Below are 7,560 nucleotides of genomic sequence, written 5' to 3' on the forward strand. Positions count from 1 at the left end.
AAAAGAAGCTGCTCCTTAAATCCGATGGCCGAAAAGAATATTGAACACCAAATTATGGGGAAGAACAAACTGATCCCCAGTTATAATGGAAATAAGACAATTACCTACTAGTTCAGAAATTAATAGTAGTAGATAAATCTATACTATTTTTTATATGGCTAGAACTGATCATGTAACATATTAGTACATGTATTTCTATTTTTGAATTTCAATTTTTATGGTTAGAATTTTTCTCTTAATAACGTGATTCACCGAAGCCAAGGGCAATATTTTTGATGCCTTATTCATTATATGGATTGGAATATTTGCACCCTATTTCTTAAACTCATTCACTATGTTATTTCTTATTTTTTGTATTTATCTGTATTAATATCTGATTAACATATGTTTATTATTCTCTTCATGTTCTTTGTAACGCATAGTATACTAACACTTACTTTTAATCAAAAATAAAAAAAATTTTAGCTTTGGTTTTACCGAATTTTTAACAGAGTAGTGCTCTGTTGGATACCTGGTTACACAGAAATCTATGGTATCGAGTCCGCAGATAATTACGTAATGACTAGATCAGCCAGTCATGGATCGGAATCTAGTTGATAGTAAAATAGTCTATAGCCGAAAGATGTTTTACTAGCGCGACTCATTAGGTAACCGCCAGGGTAAAGAGTTAGTACGACCGTTCAAATACGGCAGCACGATCCTCCCGAACAGAACTAAACTGTGGTTGTTGACAGATCATCTAATGGGTCATCATGATCTGCGTTAGCATCTTAACAAGTCTCTTATATTTGGTCTCTGAGGAGACTAAATATTGTCTCTGGTTAGAGGTGAATGAGACCATAAGTCTTTATCTAAAAGTAGACAATAGGTCGGAAGTTTCTACCCTCTTCCAAAGATTGAATGTCCTCAACAGCAATTATTTTGGCTTTCATTCGAAATCCAAAGTGCGTTCTGTTCAGTTGAAATCGCTAAGCTTAAAATGAGATCTCTTATTATTCTATTCTGCCAAATTTTTAATTATTCTTTAGACATAGTTTCACTAAACAGCCAATTAATTACTTGGTATTTTTTAATTATGTCTATTTTTATTATTATAAATACAATACAATTTAATTGATACCCTAATGTATCAATTTATAGACACATAGTCATGAGATTTTCCTAATACAAAAATAAGAAAATCTATATGTGTCACTGGGTTTTTTAAAATTTTGTATCACATAGCACAATTTTTTCAATTGCACTATGATGGATTATATTAACTACACCTCAGATAAGACTATTCATGCTATAGTTAAAAATATCTGTTGCATGTTTAATAGCCGATGAATATATTTTAATAGAGAAAAATAAAGGAAAATACATAAAGGAGTACTTAAATTCATGTGATATTAAAATAGTTATTAATATTTGCAGGAAATTTTTCAACATTTCCATTATGTTTATCGAAATGACGACATTTATGAAAACATTTGCACTCAACTTCGGCATAAAAATCAATCTGTTGCTTCAAGTAACAAAAAACCATTGCATGTCAGCATTATGGTATCATGGTATGGTATCGTAGTAACAACACTATGAAGAATATTTCGAACGCACAATTCAGTTACAGATGGTGGCTGCAGTAGCTCGAAATATCAAAATGTAGCTAAACGAATGCATTTCAGGAGTATTGTGCATGCTTGAGTCACTAGCTACAGTAAAATGCTACAGTAGCCACAACTTCTTGAAAAAAAAAGTCCATTTAAAAAAAAACCAAAAAAGTGGCAAATACATGGAAACTCTAGACCCTCATATGGATTAATTTAATTCAAATTTGGTTTACCGTGGTCACTTGAGTATCAAAGATGCTAAGAGTTCAGGATATCGAGATCAGCTCGAGATAAAATCCATTATATAGTGCTTGAGATTTTTGATGTAGTAAACATTTGTATTTTCATATAAAAAACTTGTAGGCAGAATTGCATTTTTTCACAGTCGATCAAAAACGTACGATGTACCCAAGTCCAAATGGTATTTCCAAATATTTCAGCGTTATCTATAGAAATTTTCAATAATTAAAAATGTATTGATGTAAAAAGCAATCGAAAGAGTGGACCTTTCATGATAAATGCGTTTCAAAAAAGGCAAAAACAGTTCTATTAGCTTGATTATCGTCTTTCTTCTGTATTCTGTAATTATGTAAAAGATATGTATCTTCTATAATTATGATTAACTTCAACTCAAAATGCATAACAGTATAAGAATACTACGTGATTCTTTCAAAGCGTTTACAAGTTTATACATCAGCAGTTATAATATAAAATTTTTGAAGTTACTATAAGATCTGCTACTAGATACATCGTATTTACCTATATTGACTTTTTCTGATACTTTCAATACTTCTCGAAACCTCTCTATTAAAAAATTGTGAAATAGCTCACTAGTAGAAATTTGAGTAAATAATTTAAGGACCTCGAAAAATTCTATATTTCAGAAGAAATAAAAAAAATATTTTATAATGGTATGAATAAATGTATAAAGGTCAAAGAGAACTATATCGTAAAATGAATATAAAAGTTAGCAATAATACAAAGAATTTCATGTATAACTAATATGTCATACAGTCTTCATATTAATATATAAGAATCGCACTATTAAGTTTGAGTTTAACATAATAGATGACAGATTACAGTATAATCTATTGTTCCTTCTAATAATAGATTTGAATTAAATCATCTTATAACTTATATCAAAACTTTTTATTAAATCTGATTTATCTGATTAATTTGTATATATTACTATTATTACAAAGTTGGGGGACCTAGATATATAATGTACTCCCTTCACGGATTAAGAGTATTTCTTTAAATCCGACTTTCTCGATAAATTCTCTATCCTACAAAACCTGATTGAACTTGTAAAAAAGTAGATTTTGTGTAAAAAAGAATTTCTGGAGTACGTTGGATTTTAAGGCATACTTTAAATCAATAAATAGGGGTAAATGTACGTAATACTTAATCCCTTAACTTAATGATTATATATCCAAATCGCAATAGTCTCGCTTAATATGCTACTTTTCTTAATTGTAAAGGTATGAGTATATTATATAAGCACACGCTGGGGATCTGCTCCACACTGTTGGTTTGGATATAATTACAATATAGAATTATGATTCGGATATAACTATTAGATTTTTTTATAAATATATTTTTATCTAGCTTAGATGATTGAGTTAATCAATTAATATTCATTTATGGAAAATTAAAGTAAACTCTTCAAACTCAAATATAGTTAGTAACTTCTGTAATAGAAACTTCTGGGGTTGATATAAGAATTTTGATTTACTGAGTTTTATATATACACAAATTATTTATATTTAGTATATATTAGATTTAGTTTATATTAAATGTAGTATATATTAAATTTAGTATATATTAGCTTTAGTATATATCTGATTTAGTATATATTAGATGTAGCAATGTGTTAGATTTAGTATATATCAGATTTAGTATATATTAGATTTAGTATATATTAGATTTAATATATATTAGATTTAGTATATATTAGACTTAGTATATATATGATTTAGTGTATATTAGATTTAGTATATATTAGATTTAGTATATATTAGATTTAGTATATATTAGATTTAGTGTATATTAGATTTAGTATATATTAGTTTTAGATAAAAATGTTGATTTACTAAATTTTAAATATATACAATATATGTAGTTACTAATAGTAACTTTTGGGATTGATATAAGAATTTTGATTTAATGAGTTTTATATATACTCAAAATATTTATGTTTAGCATATATTAGCTTAAGTATATATTAGTTTTAGTAGAGCTAACAGTAAATTGCTTTCATATTCCTATTTGTGTTAAATCGATAAAACAAAGAGTGCATTATGTTAAGTTTACTTAACCGTTTCATGTCAAATAATATTTGATGTATTTATATTTTTTAGTGTATGAGTTTTCTTTATAAACGCAGATATTAAAATATTTAGTTTTAGTAAATATATTCTGTACTTTTATTATATAAATTATTAAACCAGCAGTACACATACTCTTCATAGCAAATGTTGAACTGCTTGGGAAAGTACTAGGTGAGTACTTTATTTTAACGATAAAAATAATCTTGATGAGTGTTAGTTACTGATAATTTTATTTGAAATAATATATACTTAAATATTTAGCCATCACATTTACAGCTTTTGTTTTTATTTTTTTTTTTTTTTCATTAAAATTATTATATCAATAATTTTTTTTATTGAATAACAATTTTTTATATAATTTTTTTTTTTTGTATGTATATTAATACACATCCGGCTTAAGCATAAATTATTCTTACTGTGCTTGAGATTGCTTCCCACTATATTTTTATCACAGTGGCAACATGCTTGATGTGTAATTTAAGATCCTTCTCTGACATGTGTATTGCATCAATATGATGCGCTGGGAGTCCTTCACATTCGCTTAATGGCACAATTTTTTAAGCACTACAGTAGTATTTCATGCTTAGTTATGTCCTTATGAGTTCAGTTCGTTTTTCTGCTTCTTCCTTCTTCATGGACAACGATGAAGGTGCTTTTGAAGTGTCATTATTTTTGCCACTTTCTTCACAGTTTTTATGTCAAAGCATCTTTTGCTAGTTCTTTAGCTAAGCTTTTTACTGCGTTTTACATGAATAGAAATGAAAAAAAAATGAAAAAAAAATGCAAAAAAAACACGACAAAAAATTTAAAAAGGGAAGAAAGGATACTCAATTTACTTGAAAGCATCCTTGAACTGAGGATACTCATTAATTGGATGTAATTTTTCAAAGAATTTGCATTTCATCGTTTTTCCCTTTATACCTTAAATAAAGTAAGTATAAGTATGTATGTAAAAGGTTCTGCTTTTAACGTTTATTTAATGCAATTTTATTGCCCGCGCGTTTTTATTATTAGTGATATCTTATCGCAACGAAATTTTTTACTGATTTCTAATTAAGTATTTTTTACTTTTTATTATTACAAAAAAAAAAAAAACGAATGTTAAAAGTTTGTTTGTATATATGAATAGTACACACATACACACTAAACTGAACTACTTATGGTATTACTACAAAGGCAAGACGTTGAAAAGTTACAAAATCGAGACATCATGCGATGATATTTTTTACCCATCCCACACAAACAGTGCAGATACATTTATGTATCCCTATAAGTCGCGTTTACTTACTCATATGATAATATTCAGTTACGGTTATCCTGCCAGGATGAAAGTTTGATTAAGTTAAAATACCGGGCGTGCACATCAACGTGGATTTCATTGTCATTGCTTTTATTTTTGTTCTTGTTATGAAAGAATTTTTATTATTTTCATATTGCGCGGGAGATGATTGTTTGTTTTTAGGGTCCCATTGCCATACCAAACTTTATGAAACTCATATACTGCTGCCTCTAATCTACCTCTAAGCTCCTTGCCTGTCGTTTTTAGTAGAATTTATAGCTCTTTACATTATTAGTACTCACTCTCAATGCATTACTGAAAAATTATAATTAGTCGAAGATTTATTTGTCTTAAAAAGAATTTCACTACTAAACCCCAATTTGGTATAAATATGGGTTTTTTACTACTCAACGAATCTCACCTCTTTATGAATTTTATATTATCCATATTTTGTTGCTGTTGTTGTTGTTGTGCATATTCTTTACTACATGCTGTTGATGACGTTGTAAATAAATTAACCTTTTTCTTATTAAGTGAAAATTTTCTCATTTTGAAAAAAAAGTGCTGTTGCTCTGCAGATATTTTTTAATTTCATGCAAACAGCATTTTGCTTTTATGTTGAAAGAAAAAATTTATTTTAATTTACACATTGTTAAATTTTTACATAAATTTCACTTAAGATATTATATATGAATGTAAAAATTTTTATCACTTCACTCACCGTTGATATATAAAAAATATTTGTAATTAAAAAACAATACATAAATTATTTCCTTCACGATTCACAATACACAATTCATTTTGTATTGAAAAGAAGTGGGTTGAAGTGATTTTCTGATTTTCTGATTTTCTGACCTGCAATAAATTATTGATGTTTTTCAAAGGTTCACCGAGTCGAATGAAATAATAATTATTTTTGCAATTAGTTTAAGTTACTGTATATTAAATTAATATTTTGCTTTTGACCCTTTTGCCTGCATAATTGTTTATTTTAAATTTTAATAAATATTAGCTCTATTGAAGAGAAATTGTTACTACAGTGTTTTCACCCACATCCGTCATAGAGATTTTTTTCATTACTTTTAAATTAAATAATTTTAATAGAAAATATAAAATATATCTTCCGCTATGAAGTTTTTTTTTATGACTTTTTGCAACTTAAAAGATTTTAATGGAAAATGCTAAATAACATATTATTTAAATAATGATTTTTTATATAATAATTTAAATACAAAATAAAAACTATACTTTATTATTTATATTTAAACAAATTATATTTGATTAAAATATTATTCCGATATTTCGACTATCTTCGATAGCCATCCTCAGAGAAACTTTTTAATAAATTCTATACTTCGAACCTTCTTAATCATCAGGATAAGTTCTCTATAATTAATAAACATTAATATTAATAAAATCTATATCCATTCGTCATATCATTTTCAAATCTTGAAAACCATGTGAATCCGCTGGCTAGACCTCTTGCTAATATGACTACTTCCTCTAGACTAAAACGGAACGATAGACCCGCCATCCTACTTTCCTAATGATCATACTGATTAATTCAACTTATATACCGTGATATCTGGTAAATAAGCCCTGGCTATTTATTTAGAGACCTTTGAAATAATTTACAAATCATTATATGTATCATTATTGTATGTTTATATAAAATAATTTGTAATGTAATGTTATTAGTCTTTAAGATTCTAAAACTTATTGTTAGGCTTTTATTTAAAGCGATTTAATAAAGATATATTGTTAAATAAAAAAAAAAAATTCGTCATATCATATTGCAGATCGGACAACGGAAACAAAAACATTATGGCATGTTCTGTACAATATTTGATTGTATAAACATAACTTATTCACAAAGAGTTTGTACAAAAGTTTTCTAATTTTACCTTTTTCGAGCGATATATCTCAGTTCACCAAGAACCAAGTCGTTCTCGTGGTCGTCCTCGGGTTCTACTGCCTAGCGTATTCCAGATTAGTGCCGCATGTGCTACGTCCAATCCACCAATATTTCCGTTGTCGAATTACTATCTTGAGGGACTCCTGCATAGTTGCCCTCCATAGTCGCTGATTTGAGCTCACACCCGGCCACCAATTAGCCGAAGACATCTGTTGATGAAGCTTTGCAGTTTTTGCACAGATGCTCGCGTAAAGTGCTATGTTTCACTACCATACAACAGTACTGATTTAACACAGGTGTTAAATAATGTAATCTTAGTCGTCTGAGTTAGGGTGCGACATCTCCAGATCCGAGTAAATTTTTTGAATGATGCTCGAGCTTTTCGTATTCGGTTTTCAATGTCCGCATTGGTTTCCCCGTCTGTTGCAACCTTACTACCTAGGT

Source organism: Teleopsis dalmanni, chromosome 1 (genome assembly GCF_002237135.1).
Source record: "Teleopsis dalmanni isolate 2A chromosome 1, ASM223713v2, whole genome shotgun sequence".
NCBI lineage: Eukaryota > Metazoa > Arthropoda > Insecta > Diptera > Diopsidae > Teleopsis > Teleopsis dalmanni.